Genomic DNA, 22,703 nt, shown 5'->3' with positions numbered 1-22,703 from the left:
TCCTGGCTTCAGCCTGGCCCAGCCCTGGCTGTTGCAGCCATTTGAGGAGTAAACCAGCAGATGGGTGCTCTCTCCCTCTCTCTCACTGTCACTCTGCCTTTCAAAGAAAGAAAAGAATCTTGAAAAAGAAAAAAAGATACTTCAGGGGTGGGTTTTGTTGTAATGGTTAAGATGAAGCTTGGGGCACTTCGACCCCAGGAGTTAAGCCCTGGCTCCTCTGCTCACAATCCAGCTTCCAATTAATGTGCCTTGTAGGAGGCAGCAGGTGATGGCGCAAGTGCTTGGGTCCCTGCCACCCGCATGGGAGGCCCAGATGGTGTTCCTGGCTCCTGGCTTCAGCCTGGCCCAGCCACGGCTGTTGTGGGCATCTGGGGAGTGAACCAGCAGACGAGAGACCTCTCTGCATTGGTCTCTCTGTCTCTCTACCTTCCAAATAAAATTGAAAAAAAAAATAGGTAATTTTAAAAAAGATTTAATTATTTATTTGGAAGGCAAAGTTGCAGAGAGGCAGAGGCACAGAGAGAGAGAGAGGTCTTCCATCTGCTGGTTCATTTCCCAAATGGTTACAATTGGCTGGGCCAATCCGAAACCAGGAGCCAGGAGCCTCCTCCAGTCTCCCATGCAGGTGCAGGGGCCCAAGCACTTGGGCCATCTTCAACTGCTTTCCCAGGCTACAGCATAGAGCTGGGTCAGAAGTGGAGCAGCCGGGACTCGAACTGGAGCCCATATGGGATGCTGGCACTCCAGGTGGCATCTTTACCAGCTATGCCACAGTGCCAGCCGCAGTAAATAAGTAATTTTTAAAGAGTGCTTCGAATTGGCTCCTACATGAGAAAGGGAATTGGAGAGTGGCACACTGAGGTATAGAACTGCTGTATTTTTATTCATATGCATTTATAACACCATTTTTGAAGGTAAGGGTATGCATTTTTGATCATTTCCTTTCAGAATAGTTTTAAATGTAGAAAACAGAAAGTGTGAGGACGTGGTACAAACAGTGACCATTGTGCGTGCATTATTTTGAGATGTGGAAACTTAAACAGGGCTACAACAGACATTCTCAGTTGCTGGATTTGGAAGAGTCGAGTCAAAGCTGCTTTCCTCGTCATAATGGATTGGATCCGCCGTCTTGCAGGATGGCAGTCATCTTATTTTTACCCAACAGATATGTAATTGCCTGTCCCCTACCTGGTTATCATCATTTATTCTAACTTTTGTCAATCTGATGAGAAGAGTGCTTTCACATTTATTTTAATAATATCCATCTTGAATAAATTTTATTAACATTGCTCATTTATATTCTGTAGAAAGTTATCTGTTCTAGCCTTATCCTCTTTTTCTATTAAAATATTCATTTTTCTCTTATTGCTTAAAAGACTTGTTTTTATATGAAGTCTAATAACCCTTTATCTCCCAAGTAAGAAGGAAGCACTCACGCTGTGGTTTGCCTTTAAACTTTATTTATTGCATCTTCTTATAATGTGCGAGCTTTACTGTGTAGTGGTGTGGCCGACCGTCCTTCCCTGTGTGTCTGCTACTGCGATCGTGAAGAGAAAGTTCCAGTCCACCAAAGAACCATGGAAAATCTGAACATCTTCTGGGCAAGTGTTGGCAACTCCTCATGCAGACACTGTCCGGGCTCTACCTGGACACACCTCGCCGGGGCTCCTCACTCTGCCCGCTGAGTCGGCCTCTGCCCGTGGCAGGCAGCCCAGGCTCACTGCTTCCTGCTGGGAGAATTCAGGGGCTGCACGGGCCTCTTCACCCTCTACTCTCAGTCCCTCAGCCTGTGCTGGCAGCAGCACTTTGTGACTGTCACTCACCTTTAAAATGAATGGGTCAGGGCCAGCACCGTGGCACAGTAGGTTAATCCTCCAGTTGCGGTGCCGGCATCCCACATGGGCACCAGTTCAAGTCTTGGCTGCTCCTCTTCCTTTTTTTTTTTTTTTTTTTGTTTTTGTTTTGTTTTGTTTAAAGATTTTGTTTATTTATTTGAGAGGTAGAGTTACAGACAGTGAGACAGAGAGACAGAGAGAAAGGTTTTCCTTCTGTTAGTTTACTCCCCAAATGGCTGCAATGGCCAGAGCTGCGCCAATCCAAAGCCAGGAACCAGGAGCTTCTTCCGGGTCTCCCATGTGGGTTCAGCAGCCCAAGCACTTGGGCCATCTTCTTTTGCTTTCCCAGGCCACAGCAGAGAGTTGCACTGGAAGAGAAGCCGGGACTGGAATTGGCGCCCATATGGAATGCCATTGCCTCAGGCAGAGGATTAACCTACTTAGCCACCGGGTCGGTCCCCCCCCCCCCCCCCCGCTCTACTTCCAATCCAGATCTCTGCTGTGGCCTGGGAAAGCAGTAGAAGATGGCCCTGGCTGGCGCCGCAGCTCACTAGGCTAATCCTCCGCCTAGCGGCGCCGGCACACCGGGTTCTAGTCCCGGTCGGGGCGCCGGATTCTGTCCCGGTTGCCCCTCTTCCAGGCCAGCTCTGCTGTGGCCAGGGAGTGCAGTGGAGGATGGCCCAAGTCCTTGGGCCCTGCCCCCCATGGGAGACCAGGAGAAGCACCTGGCTCCTGCCATCGGATCAGCGCGGTGTGCCGCCGCAGCGCGCCGGCCGTGGCGGCCATTGGAGGGTGAACCAACGGCAAAAGAAGACCTTTCTCTCTGTCTCTCTCTCTCACTGTCCACTCTGCCTGTCAAAAAATAAAAAATTAAAAATTAAAAAAAAAAAAAAGAAGATGGCCCAAGTCCTTGGGCCCTTGCATCCATGTGGGAGACCCGGAAGAAGCTCCTGGCTCCTGGCTTCGGATCAACCCAGCTCCAGCTGTTGCAGCCACTTGGGAAGTGAACCAGCGGATGGAAGACCTCTCTCTCTCTCTCTCTCTCTGCCTCTGCCTCTCCGTAACTCTGACTTTCAAGTAAAATAAATAAATCTTTAAAAAGAAAAAAAAATATATATATATATATATATTTGAAAGCTAGAGTTACAGAGAGAGGGAAGACAGAGGTCTTCCATCCGCTGGTTCACTCCCCCAAATGGCCGCAACAGCCAGGGGAGGGCCAGACTGAAGCCGAGAGTCAGGAGCTTCATCCAGGTCTCCCACATGAGTGGTAGGGACCCAGACACTTGGGCCATCCTCTGCTGCTTTTCCCAGGCCTTAGCAGAGAGCTGGATCGGAAGTGGAGCAGCCAGGACCCAAACCGATGCCTGTATAGGATGCCAGCATTGCAGGCAGTGGCCTGACCTGCTACCCACAGCAGCGGCCCCATCATTTGGTTTTCTAACTCATCAACTGCTCCAACTTCATCTGAATTGGGACAATCACACTGTTCATCGTGGCCATCACATAACTCCTCCTCCGGTGAAGTTGTCAGTGCATTTCAGCTCTGTTCATGATGCAAACTCCACCTGTCTTGTTTTCCCTGTCCCCGCTGTACTGGGGAGCCGGACGCTCGGAGGCAACAGGATCCTCTCCAGGATGGCCCTCAGAGCCTCGGCGCCCGTGCCCCACCCATCAAGTCCGCCCCATGAGCAGCAGGCCAAGGAAGCTGCCCAGGCCAGCAGCAGCTGGGCAGCCCTCCTCCTTGCCACACAGTTGGAGCCCCCAACCCAGTGTGTGGCGGGGGGGCACGCACAGCCTGGGTCCCTGTGTGCGACTCTGCAGTGGTCTCGGGCCACCTACCTGGCTTCCTCTTCTGTTTACAGGTGCAACGTGCAGTGGCAAACGCAGGAGCCTGGCTGCAGTAAAGCCCCACCATCCCAGCAGGCCACTGACCTTCTCTGGGCCTCCCGATGGTCACCTGTACAGGACCGCCCCCCAGCGCTCATGAACGTGCATTGTGGAATTTTGTAAAGTCTTCACTCGAGTTGTTTCCTTCAACTGTGACCGTATCCCACATCCCCACGTGGGGTCCCCAGGGCCCACCTTCTATGGCTTGCTCCTTCTTCTCCATCATCACCTGTGGCAGCCTGGGAGTCCCTGGGGAGGGCACCATGCCCGAGCCCCAAGGGCAGAAGGGAGGGGTTGGCAAGGATTGGGAACAAGACCTGGCTCTGTTGCCTCATCTCAGCCCTGTGCAAGCTTGGGCAGGTGCCGTCCCTCTCTGCACCTTGGTTTCTTTCTCTAGAAAATGAAGGGGCTGGAGATGATTCTGAAGCCCCTCTCGCTCAGGGTTACCGGGGGGCAGAGCAGCACAGGACACAATCAAACTAAAGGAGCCTGCCGAGAACACAGACGTGAGCTGTGAATGGTGAATCCTGGGCTCCCTGTGGAAGATTCCAGCACAGGCTGAGGGCAGGGGACAGCCAAGGAACACAGAGTTGGCCAGGGGGTGACTGGAGAGGAATTGAAGAAGCAGGACACTAGAGGGCAGCAGAGGGTCGGGGGAACAGCATCCTTGGGATCCAGGGACCCCCAGTCTCCCATCTCCTCTTTTCAGTTCTCATCTTTCCTCCTGGGTTCTTTGGGCTCTTCCAGGTGCCATTGCAGGCCCAGGGCAGTGACAAGCGGGACAGCAGTGGGGGGGGGGGGGAGTCTCAGGCAGACCAAGAATTTCTGCTCTTGGTTGATGTGCTGAGCTCATCGGCCAGCTCTGAGCGTGCACTGAGTGGCAGAGGCTATTAAAAAGAGACTCGCCATTGCCTTGGCTGTGATCATATTAATTTGTAGGAAGCTCTTTTTTTAGAGATGCGTGATGAATTATTTAAGGCTGAGACGTCAGGATATCTGCAATGTATTTTAAAATATTTCTGCATAAAAAATACAGCGAGTTAAAAATACCGAAGTGGAGAGGAACACCTGGACGGTGAGCGTGGATGACAGGGCCTGCTGCAGGCACGGCCTGCTGCTCCTCCGTGGGAATTAACCAAATGGCTGCTCCCGCAGAGACCACACAAAGGCACCTGCCTGGGCCACCACACAGAAGCTCGCTCCATTCCCCGTGGCATCCGGGGCAGCCCCAGCGAGCTCCTGTGTCACCCTGGCACATACAAAGCCCAGCCCCCGTCCCAGGGACCTGCCCACTTGACCTTGGCATTGCTCAGCGGGCCTCAGCAGCAGCCACACTTAGAGGGGCACATGCCATACCTCCAGGCGGCGGCTTCTCTCCCCCTCTCTGGGACACCACATCCCAGTGCCAGGCTCTACACAAACTCCAGCCTCCCGCTGGTGCACACCCTGGGAGGGAGCAGTGATAGCTCAAGCAGTTGGTTCCCCACCACCCACACGGGAGACCTGGATGGAGTTCTCTGCTCCCATCGTGGCCTTTGCCAGCCCTGGCTGCTGTGGGCATTTGGGGAGAGAATCAGTGGATGAGATTCAGTCTCTCTCTTTGTCTCTCTCTCCCTTTCAAATAAACTACATAACTAACCATGAACATAAAAGGAAAACATGGTAGAATCCTTTGTCGGCTTTTCCCCACCCTGCTTCTGGGCAGCAGAGTAGCAGGTGGCCCAGCTGCCCCCACGCTGACGCTGCCCCCCGCCCCCCAGCCACCCCACCTCTCGCAGTGCCGCCTCCAAGGTCCCTGCTCTGTGCTGCCAGCGCTCGCCTTCCCCGCCCTTGCCTGAGAGGTCTCCACACCTGGAATCTCCCTCCTCTGCTCCCCCTCCAGCCTCCCTAGGTGGAAATGCACCCCCCCAGCCACCCCTGGGGCCTGGGTACAGGGAACGTGGGGTGCAATGGGGCCCAGGACTGGCTCTGGCTGGCTGTTCACAGCCCACTCTTTTAGGGGAGGTGGAGAAAACCAGGGCTCAGGAAATGGGCGGGGTGGGAGGGTAGTGTTGGGTTGACCACAGTCTCCGCCCCTTCTCAGCTGCTCCCCTGTTCCCCATCCTGGGGCCAGGGGGCGCCAAACCCCAGAGCTGCCTATGGCTCCCAGGGAGGGCCCAGAGAGGCCCCACAGCGGGAGGGCTCTCCTGGCTCTGCCGCCCCCTGCCCTATGTCCCCAGGTCCTCAATCAAGGCTTCTGCTTCTCGAGTCTCCTTTCTCAGAGGTGCCAGGGGCCCTGGAGAATCAGGCCCACTTCTCGGGGCCCTCGGCCCCCACCCCAAGAGGTCAAGGAGAGGGGTGGCGTGGCTGGGAGGGGGAGTCCACGTGGCCTTGACTTCAGACAGGGGCCTGGGAAGAACAAGAGACAAGGAGGGGTGCGCGTGCAGGGGGCGCAGGCTGCTCCCACCCCCAACCCTACAGGGTCCCTTGCCCAAGGCCTTGGAGCCCAGCACCTGAGGAGGCCACACAAGGCAATGGGACAAGGATCTCTGTGGCTGGGGCCTGAGCCCACTCCAGGAAAATGAGCCAAGAAAGAGGTCCCAGAAAATCGCTGTGACCTGCCAGTCACCAGGTCCAGACGCGAAGCCTGGCCGTGTCCTCCCCAAACCCAACTGCGGGACAGCACTGCTGACCTAACTGAGCTGCTGCAGGTGCGCCCGGCCCCATGGTGGGATGCGCATGCGCCCTGCAGCTTTCAGTGTTTGCAGATCTTCGCTGAGTGTGCCGGGCGTGAGCCCAGGAGTCCCCAGGTGAGCTCCTTCCCTCCCCCGGCCTCCGGAGAAAGCACCTGTCCCGCCATACCGCCCTTCCCCACACAGAGCCAGGAAGGAAGACTGACAGATCTTTCTCCCTAAAGACAATTCCTGCATGGAATAAAACACACTATAAACAATGGTTTTAAAATGTGATAGGATCGGGGGTGGGGGGACCACATGTTATACGAAGACATCCAGGATGCAGACTAAACGTATGAAGTCCGCAAGCAAAGGCCATGACTACGGAGAGGATAGAGAAGCAGCCCGAAGCTGCAATCCCGAGAAACCATGGAAAATTCCTACCGGAGGACAGGAGCAGCTTTATTTATTTATTTATTTATTTTGGACAGGCAGAGTGGACAGTGAGAGAGAGAGACAGAGAGAAAGGTCTTCCTTTTTCCATTGGATTACCCTCCAATGGCCGCCATGCACTGATCCGATGGCAGGTGCCAGGTACTTATCCTGGTCTCCCATGGGGTGCAGGGCCCAAGCACTTGGGCCATCCTCCACTGTACTTGTGGCCACAGCAGAGAGCTGGCCTGGAAGAGGGGCAACCGGGACAGAATCCGGCGCCCTGACCGGGACTAGAACCGGGGGTGCTGGCGCTGCAAGGCGGAGAATTAGCCTAGTGAGCCGCGGCGCCGGCCCGACAGGAACAGCTTTATCAGCAAGCGGGGAAATGCAAACTAAAACAACCATGGAGGGATCCCTTCTCACCCGCTAGATCAACAAAAACGTGGAAATGAGGAAACTGGCAGTCCCAAAAGCTGTTAGTGGGAAGATAAATTACCACCCTGTCCTTTTAGAGAATGAACTTGTTCAGATTTATCAAAATATGAGCTGTGTATCCAGTCGGGAAGACAGCTCCATTTCCAGTGTCTGCTGAGAGCAGAAATCAGTGTGCACAGGCAGAAGCCTCTTTGTTGCAACTTTGTATGTAACAGTGTTGCTCAGAAACGCAACTAAATAAAGGGCAAAGGCCGCCATATCTCAAGTGCAAGGGTCCTTCACAAACCTCACGGAAGATGAAATTAAACACTTGTTTTGGGGTCGCCGACACGGCACAGTGGGTTAAGCCACAGCTTGTGACGCGGCATCCCACGCCAGAGCACCAGTTAGAGTCCCAGCTGCTCTGCTGCCCACCCAGCTTCCTGCTGATGCAGTGGGGCATGGTTCAAGTGCTTGGGCCCCTGCCACCCACGCGGGAGACCTGGAGTGAGCGCCAGGCTCCTGGCTTCTGCCTGGCGCAGACCCAGCTGTTGCAGCCATTTGGGGAGTGGACCATGAGTTGAAGATCTCTCCCTCCCTCGCCTTCCCTCTCTCTCTGTCTCCCCCACCCTCTTTCTTTTAAATGAGAAAATTTTATTTTTTAAATGTGGGCCCATTGCATCGAAGGGGTGGGGGTGCTGTGCTGGCCGTGTTGAGCAGCGGTAGGTTCTCCGTTAGTGTTTGCCAGGGAGATGATCCCATGTTGGGCCGACCCAGCTCTGGGACGTCCTGCAGCCACACCGTCCCCAGGAGCTCCACACCTCTCTCCCAGGACACCTGCCTGGCGGCTGGGAGCCAGCGACCGCAGTGACGCCAAAGCCCACTAGGGGGCAGCAGAGGACGAAGAACGCTTCCCAGCTCCGCGCCGTCGCCGGCGGAACCTGGCTCCCGCCTCTCCCCAGCCCGCCGGCTGCAGGTGCAAAAGCAGCAGTCTTCCCAATGCCTGATAAAGAGGGAGCCCCAGCGCCAAGCGAAGACGCGCTGACCTTGGGGGGCTCAGAGGGGCCATCCCCTGCCCTGCCGTCCGAGGCCACAGGAGCTCCCCGCCCAGAACACCTTGCTCTTCGCCTTCGCGGATGAAGAGGAGCCCGGACCTCACAAAGGGTCGGAGGCCTCGGGCATGCTGTTTGCAGGACAGGGTTGTCCAGCCGTTCCTGAGCTGGTCTCCACGTGCAGGCCATGGATCCTCCCGGAACCGGTTCAGAGGGAGAGCGGGGAGGGCCCGGGGGCTGCCCTAGAAACGACGCGCCGGCTATAGAGACTTCCTAGATGTCCAGGGCCTAGGGCAGAGCCCAGGACGTCCCCTTCTCACAACCTGTGCGGGTCACCAGCAGGGGTGAAAGTGATGGCATCCCTGCCAGTTCCAACCTGCATGTTCTCAGACAACACGCTGTGCCCCTCCTGGCCCCCTTGCCTTATTTGTGCGGTGTGGGAGATGACAGTTCAGGCTATTACTCTGACGGTTAAATGAAGTCAGGGAAGCACCTTGCCCGACACCTGGCACCTGGCCGGAGTGCAACAAGCCAGGGCCTGCGCCCCCTGCTGACCATGGAGCAGCTCTGGACCTTGTACCGCCTGCTGCCGCCAGGGGGCGGTGTGCGATCGCGGTGCGGGCTCCGCGAGCCACAGGACACCACCCCCCCCACCCCACCCCGTACCCTCCCCAGGGAAAAAGAAGCACCGGTTGCAACCGGAGGGGCCACGGGTCTTCAGCTTCCGAGACTGGCTCTGCCTGCCAACACGCGCGCGGGGGTGGGGGTGCTCACGCTGTCCTTACAGCCTGGAGAAGGCCCCAGGTGGGCAGAGCCTCGGCCACAGGTGGGGAGGGGAGTACCTCCAGGACGCTCCGGCCCAGCTCACCGATTTCCAGGCCCGGCGACAGAGGGGACGGGTCTGGACGCACCCCCCGGGCCGCTCCTGGAACCAGCTTGCTGGGGCGTTCGTCCTGCACACGCTGGCCTGGAGCGCGGACCCAAAAACCACGCAAGGCTTGGTTGAATCATCTACTCTTTGTCGTTAAAACCAGCAAAGCAGACACCAGACTGCGCTCTTCCCTGTAGGAACACGCCGCGGTGGCGTCCCCTGCGGAGGAGCCGGGCTCCGCACCGGCTCACCTGCGGGTCAGGTCCCGCCCCGCCCCGCCCCGCTCCGTCCTCGCCCTCGAAGCCCTGGCGCCGCGCAGTGGGCACGGCTCGGACCCTCGCTCCACCGGGGCCAGAGGTGCGTCGGGCTCGGCCTTGTTCCTGCCCTGGCACAGGGGCCGCCCTGCATCCTGTCACCTTCTGTGCATCCGGGGGGGCGGGGGGGACCTCTCCCAGGAGGTGGTCAGCGTCCCGGGCGCCCGGGCGGGCGGCGTCCGCTGGTCGTCCTTGGGTGGATGGTAGCTGAGCCTGGCCGGGTTAACCTACGAAGTGTGCCGGCCCTGGAAGGCTGGTGCTGGGGACAGCGCTTTGCAAACTGCCGCTGACATGCACCCACTTTGTGCCGGCGTTGCAGGCGCATCGTCCTTGGTGCTCAAGGAACGCAGCGGGAAACGGGCCGTACGCAGGTCCAGAGCCCCCAGAGGGCCGGTCCCCGTCCTTTGGTTCCCACGCACGACGCGAAGCGCCCGGGGCCGGCTCTCCCAGGCAGGGCACGACGCGCGCTGTCCTCCTCGCGTCCGAAGCTCTTGCTCACCGACCCCGCGGCCCCAGTATGCGAGGCCTCCCGGGACTTGGCCTCTGCTCTGGCCGCCGGAGCCCTGAGCCCCCGCAGATTCCCGGCTGCAGCAGTCGCAGGACAAGGCGCGGAGAAGCGCGGGCCGGAGGCACCGCGTTCCCCCGGCGGCCTGCGGAGGGTGATGGGCAGAAAGAGCCCAAGGACTGAGGCTCCTCCGGGGCAGCGGGCCAAGACAGGTGACAGCGAGCGCGTGACAGGTGCGGGGCTGCGGGCGCCAGGGCGCGGGAGCCTCGCTGCGCGCGCAAAGAGCGCTGAGACTTGCAAACGTTAAGTCAAGGCCCCCCGGAGAGGGGAAGGGAGCTGGGGTGGGGCGTAGGGGCGCGATCGGGCCTGGGACCTGGCCGTTCCACGCCTGCTCCACGCACAACTTTCTCCCCCTCCCGCTTCCCCCCTCTGCCTCTCTCGGGGAGGTCTCCGGGGACTGTCTCTCACAGCCATGCTCCTCTCCTCCTTGATTTATGCCGCAGAGTGGAACGACCTTCCTTGACCTCATTTTCATGTCGGCGCGAGCACTCCCGGGGACCGCGGCGCGCATTCTGCAGCAGGCCGCACCGGCGCACCGCACGCGCACACGCACGCGCGTACCCCCGAGCCCCGGGCCGCGCGCCCTGCCCGGCCCCGCTCACTCCAGCTTCGACACTGTGGCGGGCACTGCCGGGGCCGCGAACGCTGAAAGAATAGAGCCTCATTATCATGTTGCTTTGAATATCATTTGCATTTTATTCATTTCACGTCAAAACGCTCAGAGCTCTCCCCCAGCCCGCCCCTCTCCCCGGAGCCTGGCGCTCGAGCCCCTTCCTTTGCGGCCCCGCACTCGCCGGCGGCCCCGCACGCCCGGCACCCTGGCGGCCGGTGTGCCCTGCGCTCTTGGTCAGCTCCAGGCCTGCTCTGGGGGGCATCTCATTTAGTCCTCAGAGCAACACACAGAACCAAGGACCACGTTGTATCCACGGCAGCTTCAGGGAAACTGAGGCACACGAGCGCCGCGCCCCGGTCGCGCAACCAAAAATCCAGACGGACGGGAGGTCGGACGCCCAACGCCGGAAAGCTCGCGACCCCCTGGCTGCCCGGCCTCGCACAAGGTCAAAGCTAAGGGAGCGGCGGCAAGAGGAGGTCTGCTTTCCTGCGCCGGGAAAAGCGGCTCTGCGGCCCGGAGCGACCCTTCCCCCAGCCCGGGCGCATTCCCGGGGCGGGGGTCTCGCCGCGCTCCTCTCGCCGGGCCGCCCCCGGGCCTGACCCCTTCCAGGCGCGGGCTGGGCCGGGTCCGGCCGCCGTGCTCGCGGGGTCGTCTGACGGCGCTGGCTAGTTAAGAAAAATAAACAGCGTTCCAAATGAAGGCGACTCCTTTCAAACCCGGCTCCGCCGCCTGCCAGAGAAATGCAAACAGCGGGGGACGGCCCGAGCCCGCCCGGCCCCCGCGCCCGAGCTGCGGGAGGCAGGGCCGGGCCGCGGTAACCCGAGCCGCCGTGCCGGCTCCCCGCGCGCTGCCCTCCGCCTGCCCCTTCGCCCCTGACCCCGCCGGCAGCGCGCCCGCCAGCCCCCGGGCCCCCCCGCCGGGCCGGGACCCGGGCCAGCCGTCCTCGGCGGCCCCCTCGCGCTCGGCTCCGACCCGGTCCCGCCTCGTCCCGGTCACCCGGGAGCTCCCGCCGAGGCTCGCGACCGCAAGGCTCCCGTCGGCCACGCGCCGAGCCTCGGGGAGGCATCCAGAGGAAAATGGACAGGGGGCGTCAGGAATCCGCTTTGGCACAATAATCACGGGTGGGGGCTCATCCCAGGTACGCCCCCTGCACGGAGGGGCGCCTGGCCCAGCCACCGTGGGCCCGACCAGGCCGAAGGGGTCACGAATGTTGGGGCGCAGAGGGTTCAACCCGGACCTGCCAGGTGAGCAGCACTTCGGGCGGGGGAGCCCTTTTTTCCAGATCTCCCGCGGCCCCGAATCCCGGCGTCCGGGGCCACCAGGGGGAGCCGACGGGCGAGGGAGGAGGTAGCTCGGGTCCAAACTCCCACTTGCCTTCGTTTTCGTGGCTGTGCCGGTGACTCTAGAGGGTGGCGGCGACGGTGGCTGCTACTGCCCCAGCATGCGCGAAGCCGGACTGAGTTAGGGACGGCCCCGGTGGCGAGCGCCAGGTGCAGAGGGAATCCTGGGGTCCCAGTCGCAGGGCCTCGCCAACCCGAGGAGGGCGCGTGGCCTGGCGGAGAGGCCCTGGGATTCGCTTTGGCCTCATCGGGTCTCGAGCCACCAGGCCGGCGGCCTCGGGCTCGCGCTTCGCGCCCTGGGGCGTGCCAAAGGGCGGCGCGCTCCCGCTTCCTCCGAATTCCTGCCGTGCAAAATTGGGCCGGCGGAAAGAGCCCGGTGTGAAACTCCCGCCGCCATCCTGAGAGTTTCGGGAACAAGGCGAGACGCGGACTCCGCCGCTCCCGGTGCCCCGTGGCCGCAGCCCCTTTGGCGCGACTGGCGTGTGTCTTAGTGCAAGACTCCCTGCGTCCCTGCCTGCGCCTCCCAGCTCCCAAATATTTCTCGGGGCTGAGCGCCGCGCACTCTCGCGGGAGCCGGGCTCACTGGCTGGGGGCCCCAGCGCGCCCTCGCCCGCGCTGGGCCCCTCCGCACCGCTGCACAGCGCTGCGCGGTTTGGGGCCCGTCCCGGCTCAACCGTGTCTGGGGCCCGCAGCCTTGGTCCTGCCATGCCCGAGGCCCGGGGTCAAGGGCGCAGGGCAGCACTCTGCCTCCGCGTCGCCTCCCCAAAGCACGCCTTCCCTTGCGCGCACTTCCGTGACGGCGCGAGACGTGAACCTGGGAGAATGCCTCTCTCCTCGAAGGCCCCCTATGTGGCCTTCCAAGGGGAATTTTTCTCATCGTGGTAAAAGGGGAGAAACGTTTGCTTAGGGAGTAGCGAGGAGAAGCAGCGACGGACGCCAACACCGCGCTCTGCCCAGCGCCCGAAACCGATTCCTTCCCGCGGCCGACACCGAGGGCTTTTGGCAGGAAGGAAGCTGTTCCCTTGGCCTCCTTCTGAAAGCGTTACTTGGGAGACCCGCGACGACGAATCTGCGGCCTCAGGCCATCCCCCACACCCACCCCCATCCCAGCGCCTTCCTGGTAGACTTGACCTTAAAGCGCTCCGGAGCGAGCAGGTTAGAAAGCCCAGCTCCGGGGTCCGGAGGCAGCGCTGCACCGGTCAGCCCCTCGCTCTCCTGCTTCCCAATCCCCACGCCCGGTCCCCCTCTCTGCCGCCGCACCCTGCCGTGCGACTGAGACGCCGATCGCCGGGCGAGGACGCGGTGTAGGCCGAGGGGGGAAAAGGGGCCGTGTCTCTTTAACTGGCCCCGCAGACAAAGCGTCGCCGTTGGAGCGAGCGGAGCGGGGCGCAGCCGCGCGCAGACCTGTCAGCGCGTCTCCCGCGCTTGGGAGAGAGTTTGCAAAGTCATAATTATATCTCTTAACCTGTCTTGCTCTCTGCAGAAGAAGGTCCCATTATATTGAAATGAGATTATTAGCCATCAAATACTTTCTTTCTCGGGAGTTTTTTTTTTTTTAATTCAAATACCTTAACGACTTGGCAATTGCATTTTGATCAGATTTAGTTGGCGCTCCAGCCCGGCGCGGCAGCCGGGGCGGGAAGGCACTTGGTTGGGGAGGGGAGAGAGGTACCCAAGGAGTTTGTGAAGCAAAGCAACCCATTTTCTGCTTCGCTCGGGTTTCCTGCACGCGGTGAGGACCCCTGGACCTGCAGCGGGGGTGCGAGACAAAGGGAGGTTGGCGCGGAGGAGTGGAGGTCGTCGTCCAGCCCCTGCGGACTCGCAGCCTAAACCGCTTCTTTGAAAGTGGAGCGGAACGTGCCGGCGGGGCTGCTCTGGGCACTGGGGCAGAGACCGGGCTGCGGAAGTATGAGGGCTGCCCGTTAGGGGTGGGTCTGGGGCACCAGGTAAGGGCTGGGGGGCCAGCGGGCTTAGCTGTTTCCGCTAAGTTCCCCTTGGTTGGCTCAAGGCTCGCTCCAGGTTCCAGGTGGATGGAATTTCAGTCCGTAATAAATGGGGTTTTGCTCAAAGCTCGCAGTCTGTCTGGTTTTCCTGAAGCTTGCGAGCCCCTTGAGGGGGAAGCCCATCTTGTTTCCAGACCCTGGAGTCCCTGACCCCACCGGCAGCGGGACCCCTCCCTTCCCTGCACCGGGGAGGATGGGAGGGGAAGCCTTTCCAGACTGACTGTAAAGGCCCGCACTTGGACTTCCCCCTGGTGGGAGGAGGAGCCAGGCTTGAGTTTTCCTTGGCTCCTGCCCAGGCTTCAGGAAAATACAGGGACCAAGACAACCGCCAGCCCCTCCTCCCCGCCATGCGTAATCCTGGCAGACCCAGCCCCGCACCTTCCAAGCTGACCCCTCTCTTGTGGTGCTCAGAAAGCAACCAGGGACTTCAAGTTCAGAGGCTTAGCGAATGAATGCCACAGCAGCTTGCCTCCGAGCCTCACTCTGCCCGTGTGTGATAAAAGCCTTCTCCTGGGCATCTCCACCTATCCCTTCAATACCTGACATCCTTTACCTCTAATGAAAGTTCTTGGGACAGGTGTGGTCATCTGGAAGATTCCAAAGAGGTCAGGCCACCCTTCTTGTTCCACCTCTCAGAAAGCAGCCTGAGCTGTGGTGACGGTGATCGGTGACGGCCGTCAGAGCCTCCCATCTCAAAAACTTAGGGCAACTTTGACAGCGTCTGCTTGGGCTGGAGCTGGCACACATGGGACCGGGCACTTTCCTAAGCAGGCACTGGCCCACCGGAAATGCAGCACTTGTCCCCCAGAGCCCGTGCAGGAAGTGCTCGTGGCTGAACACTTCACAGCAGCCCCATACCATTGCCATAAAAATGGGCAAATAAGACCGGTGCTGTGGCGCAGCGAGTTAACGCCCTGGCCTGAAGCGCCGGTATCCCACATGGGTGCCGGTTCGAGACCCAGCTGCTCCTCTTCTGATCCAGCTCTCTGCTATGGCCTGGGAAAGCAGTAGATGGCCCAGGTCCTTGGGCCCCTGCACCCACGTGGGAGACCCAGAAGAAGCTCCTGGCTCCTGGCTTCCACACAGCTCCAGGCATTGCAGCCATCTGGGGAGTGAACCAGCAGATGGAAGACCTCTCTCTCTGTCTCTACCTCTCTGTAACTCTGTCTTTCAAATAAATAAAATAAATCTTTAAAAAATGGGTAAATAAATTATGGGATCATTACACACTGGAATGCTATATAGAAAAGAGAAAGAACAAACTATTGCTATTTGCGCCAACACAGATGACTCTTAGACAACGGAGAACATTGACTGTGGTTCCATTTAAAGTACAGAAACAGGCTAACGGCATCCATGCTCTTAGCAAGCTGGTGGTTACCTAGAGAGGGCGTGGCTGGGAGGGACTGCCAGGAAGACGTCTGGGTCAATGTCAATGTCAGTTGATCTAGACATGCAAGTGTGTTCAGTCTGCGCAGACTCACGAAGCTGTGCACCACCTCATCTGTGTTTGCTGTATATATGTTGTATTTAAGTCTCGGACTGGAAGCTTCCTCTCGCTTGATTGCCACTTTTAGTGCTGCAAATCCTACTGTGGGAGAGAATGTTCAGTGCTGTCCTGTTCAGCCCCTGAGCCCTGTGCTCAGCACCATGAAATATTCACCTGTGTATTTCAGCCTTTGCCTTCAAAGGTGTCTGATGGGGTTTGGGAGGACGAAGCCAGATGGACAGTGGGGGAGACATCCCTGGGGGAGGGTGCATGGTTTGCACTTGTGTCCTGTGAATCCCATTCGTGCCTTCATGCCTCTGAGCCCTGGTTTCCTCGCCGGGTATATGACGAGAACAGTGCCAGTATTGGTTCCAAGAGCCGCTGGCAAGGGAGAGATCAGTGACTAGGGGACCCCAGAGAGAGCATCACACAGGGTGACTCTGCTCCCAGGATACCTTGTGACACCTGCAGATGGTTTTGGTTGTTCAAAAGTGGAGCAGCCGGGACTCAAACTGGCACCCATATGGGATGCTGGCACTACAGGCAGTGGCTTTACCCACTATGCCACAGCACCAGCCCTAAGACACTTTTTAAAAGTCAAGAAGATGGCCGGCGCCGCGGCTCACTAGGCTAATCCTCCGCCTAGCGGCGCCGGCACACCAGGTTCTAGTCCCGGTCGGGGTGCCGGATTCTGTCCCGGTTGCCCCTCTTCCAGGCCAGCCCTCTGCTGTGGCCCGGGAGTGCAGTGGAGGATGGCCCAGGTGCTTGGGCCCTGCACCCCATGGGAGACCAGGAAAAGCACCTGGCTCCTGGCTCCTGCCATCGGATCAGCACGGTGCGCCGGCCACATCGCGCTGGCCGCGGCGGCCATTGGAGGGTGAACCAACGGCAAAGGAAGACCTTTCTCTCTGTCTCTCTCTCTCACTGTCCACTCTGCCTGTCAAAAAAAAAAATAAAAAATAAATAAAAAATAAAAATAAAAAAAAAAAGTCAAGAAGAGAGCTGGCGGGGCTGGCGCTATGGTGCAGCAGGTTAACGCCCTGGCCTGAAGCATCAGCATCCCATAATGGCGCTGGTTCTAGTCCCGGCTGCTCCTCTTCTGATCCAGCTCTCTGCTTTGGCCTGGGAAAGCAGTAGAAGGTAGCCCAAGTCCTTGAGCCCCTGCACCCATGTGGGAGACCCGGAAGAAGCTCCTGGCTCCTGGCTTCAGATCAGCTCAGCTCCAGCCATTGTGGCTATCTGGGGAGTGAACCAGCGGATGGAAGACCTCTCTCTCTGTCTTTCAAATAAATAAAATAAATCTTTAAAGAAGAAGGAGGAGGAGGAGGAGGGAGATGGCACTGAATTTTGCAAGTGCCTGGGGGAATGACATGATTCTCTAGGGCAAATATGGCTTCAGACCCTAAAAGTAGGCATCACGGCCAGAATGTTCCAGAAAAGAGGACACTGACATTGACCCAGCAAGATCGTTTTCCTGAGGCAATTTCTGTGTTTCAGGCACTCTGGGGTGCAGGGTTGAACGGCGGATGTAAGGAGGGTGAAACATGATTGCAGATCACAGTGTAGGGCCAGGCTTTTAACTGGGCACCTGTCACGGGCCAGGCAGTCTCGACTTCATGAGCAACATTAAGAAAGAGACCCCCAGCTTGGGATGGAGAAACTAAGATTCGGAGAAGGCAAGCCACTTCCCCGGAGTGGGACCAGTAAGTGGCAGCTCAGGACTTAAACTCAGCAGCCGACTGACAATCAAATGATCAGTCAGGTTAGAGGAACGTCCTTAATCTAATAAAGACTATCTACAAACAACCGCTTCCAGCAACGATCATATCTAATGGTGAAATGGCGGCAGCTTCGGCCTTTCAGCCAGGATTAAGATACGAGTGTCGCCATCACACTCTACTTAACATTGTCTTAGCATCCATTCCAGGACAAGGAGACTAGAAAAAGGGACCGAGGCCACCAGGACTAGAAAGGGGGAAAGCAGAGAGACATTATCACTCCTGGGTGACACGATTGTGTCCCTCGGAAATCCAGAAACATCCGCAAACTACGAGACTCAGTAGATGAATTTAGCCAAGTCGCTGAATGCAAGGTTGAGACAGAAGACAACTGCATCAAAACACAGAGAATACGTGGGAGCTGTAACAAAACACTCTACGGTAGGTGACGGAAGCAGATGTCATGGCCGGTGCTGGAGCGGGGAAGTATGGGATCTGGGTGCTAACAGATTGTCCAGCGACGGCCAGCTGTCTCAGATGGTCCCCTCTGTGTCCTTCCGTGACCTTGTATAAGAGCTTTCATCCTGCTCGGGGCTCCATCCTCAAGACCTAACTGGCCCCACCTCCCAATCATCACTTTGGAGGTTAGCAAGTGTTCAGACTATAGCCAATGCAATAATTAGGCAAAACTGAAAAAATATGGAAGTCTTCAAATTTTTATTTATTTGAAAGTCAGAGAGAGAGAGAGAGAATCTACCCACTAGTTTATGCTCCAAATGCCTGCAACAGCCAGGGCTGGATCAGCCCAAAACCAGGAACCCAGAACTCACTCCAGGTCTCCTTCACAGGTGGCAGGACCCAACTACTTGAGCCATCACCTGCTGCCTCCCAGCGTGCACATTAGTAGGAAGCTGGAATTGGAAGCAGAGCCAGGACTTGAGCCCAGACCCTGTGATGTGGGATGCAGGCATCTCAAGCAACATCTTAACCACTGTGCCAATTGCCTGCCCTTGTAAACCCTTTTTGAGATGAATTAAAATGTTCTAGAATTGTCTGTGAAGATGGTTGCACACATCTGTGAATATTCTAAAAGACATTGAATGGGATACTTTATTTTTTAAAGATTTACTTATTTAAAAGGCAGAGTTATAGAAAGAGGTAGACAGAAAGAGAGGTCTTCCATCCACTGGTTCACTCCCCAAATGGCTGCAATGGCCAGAGCTGTGCCGATCTGAAGCCAGGAGCCAGGAGCTTCTTCTGGGTCTCCCATGCAGGTACAGGGGCCCAAGATCATAGCAGAGAGCTGGATCAGAAGATGAGCAGCCAGGACTTGAACCAGCACCCACATGGGATGCCAGCACTGCAGGCAATGGCTTTATGCCACAGCACCAGCCCCCTGAATGGTATGCTTTAGCTAAATTACGTGGTATGTGGATTATATCTCATTAAAGCTGCTTTATAAAAAAAGTGAGGGTAGATATTGCTGAGGCTCTCCTTCCTACACTACCCATCACAGTGCTCAGAAAAACTCCTTATAAAAATAAAATTCACAAGAGCAGCAAAGACACATCAGAGGCCCAGGAGTAATTCTAATGACAAACGTGCAAGCCCTCAACACTGAAACTGCAAACGCTATATGGAGAGAATGCAAAGCCCTCCTGTGGCAGTGCCCCTTTCTCTGCAGCCTTGTTTTTCTGTTAACAGACATCAACCCAGGCCCTCAGATCCTGTGTGGAAAATTCCAGAAATAAGCCATTTAAAATGTTTAAATTGCATGATGAAACCTAGTGCCATCCCATGCCATCCTGGACGGGAGTGACCACTGGGCCCAGCATGTCCGTGCTGTATGCACCGCCCAGCGTTAGTGACCTAGGAGCCATCGCGGCTGTCAGACTGGGTGTTCTGGCATCACAGTTCTTGTGTTCAGGTAGCGCTCAGTTTCCTTGGCCATGGCCCACAGCACAGAGGAGTGATGCTGCCACTCAGATGTGCCAGAGAGGAGCCATAAAGTGCGTCCTTCAATGGCAAAGGTGAAAGTCCGATATGGTATTTTGAAAGAGAGACAGAGACCGCATTCACACAGCTTGTATTACAGTCTGCTGTTGCAACCGACCCGTTTTGTTATTTATTGCCGGTAATTTATCATTTGCAGATTACACATTATCACTGGACGGTACAAGTATGTGTACGTGTCAGTGCTATCTGCAGTTTCTGGCATTTCCCCGGGAGTCTTGGACCAGATTCCCCGCGGATAATGTCGTAAATGTAGATGCACACTGTGTTCACCAACGGAAAGATTCCAATGGTAGTGATGTCAGTTTTCCACACCGACCTGTGGATCCACTACAATTCCAGCCAAAATCTTAGCCAGTTTTTTTTTTTATGTCTGTTTTTCATCTAGTTGAAAGGCAAAGTGACAGAGAGTGACAGAGAAAGAGATCTCTCATCTGCTGGTTCACTCCCCAAATCCCCCAACAGCGAGGGCTGGGCCAAGCCAAAGTCAGGAGCTCCATCCGGGTCTCCCCGGTGGGTGGCAGGGGCCCAAGCATTTGAACCATCATCTGCTGCCTCCCAGGCTGTCAGCAGGGAGCTGGATCAGAAGTGGAGTCGCCCAGACTTGAACTAGCACTCCAGATGCAGGTGGCCAGCAGCGCTGGGATGGCCAGCCCTCTCGGGAGGCCCATTTGCAGGAACTGGACTTGGGTGGACCTGACTGTTCAGCTCACAAGAACCTGGATGCTATAGACGAAGACCCAAGTGTCACAGTGTCCACCACTACCCAGTGACAGGCAACCATACCTGATAGACCACCAAGACCACTACTCATAAGAGCAGGACTCTAGAAAACCCATCTGGGAGTAGAACAAAGAGATAAAAATATATTGTCAGTTAAAACAGGTTTCTACCATGCTTTCAGTAGACACATGAGAGAGACCATCATTGACTAAATACATTTTCATTCAAATAAGTGTGGTGGAGAGGACTTGTCACCTCCAGCAAGTGTTGTCACTGGGGACGCGACTCCCTGGCTCGGGGTGCGGCTCCCTTTGGTGTGGATACAACTGTGCAGAAATTCCCTGGGCAAGGCCTTGGAGAACGGGTCGATAAATGCTTTGGGCCACACGCCCATGGGCACCAACCTGCGTGGCGGCGCGGTGATGCAGGTGGCCCTTGGCCCGCCCCCAGACGGCAGCTGAGACTTGGTCTTGGCCTTGGGGTTTGGGAAGCCATGGGGCAGCTGAGCCCTAAAGACAACCACCAGAGGAGAGGGCTGCTTCCTGCCCGATGGCAAGCTGGGGAGCAACTGGGAGGCAGAGCGTGTGAGTGGAGGGGGCCGGGGGTGCAGCACGGCCCTTGTCCTCAGACTGCACCCACAGAGGCAGAGCCCAGAGGCATGCTGCCCGGAGACGCAGAGCTTGCTCCTCGGCGGGCGAGAGGCCAGAGCCCCCAGGAGCCCCTTGGTCTCCCATCTCGGTGCCTTGGAGCACCTGGGTTTCCTAAAACAGAGGTGAAAAGGGAATTGGTTGAAAAGAGAAGGAAAGTGGCCGGCGCTGCGGCTCACTAGGCTAATCCTCCGCCTGTGGCACCAGCACACCGGGTTCTAGTCCCGGTCGGGGCACCGGATTCTGTCCCGGTTGCCCCCCTTCCAGGCCAGCTCTCTGCTATGGCCCGGGAGTGCAGTGGAGGATGGCCCTAGTGCTTGGGCCCTGCACCCGCATGGGAGACCAGGAGAAGCACCTGGCTCCTGGCTTCAGATCAGCGCAGCGCACCAGCCGTGGCGGCCATTTGGGGGGGTGAACCAACGGAAAGAAGACCTTTCTCTCTGTCTCTCTCTCTCTCACTATCTAACTCTGTCAAAAAAAAAAAAAAAAAAAAGAGAGAGAAAGAAAGAGACATGGGGACAGGAATGGACTCCCCACCCCGAGGCCAGACTCACACAGCGTCCTCTCCTAAGGCCTTCTCTTCCTCCTGGGATGGGGACATGAGGCTGACTCTGTAACAAGCAGTCTCTTTGTTTGCTCTAAAAAGAGAGGAAAGGATGAGAAATTGAGGGCTAGGGGCAGGAAGCTGATGACCAGGAAGATGGGGGCGTCCGAGGAGTTTCCAGGGAAGGGAGAGGAGGAGGAAGAACCAGAGGAATTGCTCAGGCTGGGAGGTAGAACAACCCCGTGCTGGCTTCCAACACACACCTGAGTAGGAGAACCCGGCAGGGCTGGGCATGCAGATGTGAGGGAGTGGAGGGAGAGAGATGCCACTGGGGAGCAGAGGATGCTTCTCTTCTCCCGACTCTTGCAGTATCTCTGAGTCCTCCGAATTCTACTACGGTCAAAGGCCCCTGTCCCTGCTGTGATGTCACAAACAGGTGGAAGCCAGCAAGCCCCAAGTGTGTGGGGTCACTGAGCTGAGGCCCTGCGTTCTCCCTGAACCTGGAAAGCTCTGGTTCTGGAGCCAGTGCGATGGTGCAGTGGGTTAAGCTCTTGCCTGTGATGCCGGCATCCTGTATCAGAGCAGTCCCGGTTGCTCCACTTTCCAATCCAGCTTCCTGCTAATGCGCCTGGGAAAGCTGCAGCGGATGGCCCGAGTACCTGGGTCCCTGCACCCATGTGGGGGACCTGAATGGAGTTCTGGGTTCCTGGCTTCAGCCTGGCCCAGCCCCAGCTGATACGAGCATCAGGGGAGTGAGCCAGCAGATGGAAGATCTCTCTGTCTGCGTCCACCTTACCCTCTCACTGTCGCTCTGCCTCTCAAAAATGAATCAACAGGAAGTCCTGGGGCCAGCGCCGTGGCTCACTTGGTTAATCCTCCGCCTGCGGCGCCGGCATCCCATATCGGCGCCAGGTTCTAGTCCTGGTTGCTCCTCTTCCAGTCCAGCTCTCTGCTGTGGCCTGGGATGGCCCAAGTGCTTGGGCCCTGCACCCGCATGAGAGACCAGGAGGAAGCTCCTGGCTCCTGGCTTCAGATTGGTGCAGTTCAAGCCACAGTGGCCATTTGGGGGGTGAACAATAGAAGGAAGACCTTTCTCTCTGTCTCTCTCTCTCTCTCACTATTTATATCTCTACTTGTCAAAAAAAAAAAAAAAAAAAAAGAAAGAAAGAAAGAAAGAAAAAGAAACAGGAAGTCCTGCTTCTTCCCCTGCTGGTCCCCTGCCCCTCCCAGAGCACTGGTTCTGGACATACCTGGGGCTCTGTGCATCACTCCTGCATGTCCAGCCCTGTGGAACCCAAATAAAGAATTATGGCCCTCCCTGTGATCACGGGGCTGGCAGTCTCGCCATGGAGAAGCACACACAGCCATCAATGGGAGCCTCCCCACGTGGCGGATGCACGGTGTGGCACCAAGCACACTCCGGCTCTTCCCTGTGGGCTGGGGAGTCCAGAAGCTTCCTGGTGGCGGAGAAAAGTAGAACTGGGCCTAGGAGTGGCTGAGACTTGGGTGGAAAAACCAGGCAAAGACAAGAGACCAGTTGACAGAGCCCCGGAGACTTTGTGTTGATGGAAATCAGGCAGGGA

The 22,703-nt window shown here is 57.4% G+C and overlaps 1 long non-coding RNA gene across 2 annotated transcripts; it reads right to left on the bottom strand.

The window, feature by feature from the left end:
* Window positions 1-15,287: 15,287 nt before the first annotated feature.
* Window positions 15,288-21,496, bottom strand: LOC127493040 (uncharacterized). 2 transcript variants are annotated; one of them, XR_011389021.1, is made up of 3 exons: window positions 21,384-21,496; window positions 21,131-21,214; window positions 15,288-15,577 (listed from the first exon to the last, which is right to left on the bottom strand). It is a non-coding gene; the product is annotated as an uncharacterized lncRNA (long non-coding RNA). The 2 variants fall into 2 exon arrangements; XR_007922968.2 differs by lacking the exon at window positions 15,288-15,577 and adding an exon at window positions 17,946-20,690.
* Window positions 21,497-22,703: the final 1,207 nt, after the last annotated feature.

This window comes from Oryctolagus cuniculus, chromosome 5 (assembly GCF_964237555.1).
Source record: "Oryctolagus cuniculus chromosome 5, mOryCun1.1, whole genome shotgun sequence".
NCBI classification, from domain to species: domain Eukaryota; kingdom Metazoa; phylum Chordata; class Mammalia; order Lagomorpha; family Leporidae; genus Oryctolagus; species Oryctolagus cuniculus.
The sequence above is the reverse complement of the archived record's forward strand: the minus strand, read 5'-3'. Positions and strand labels throughout refer to the sequence as shown.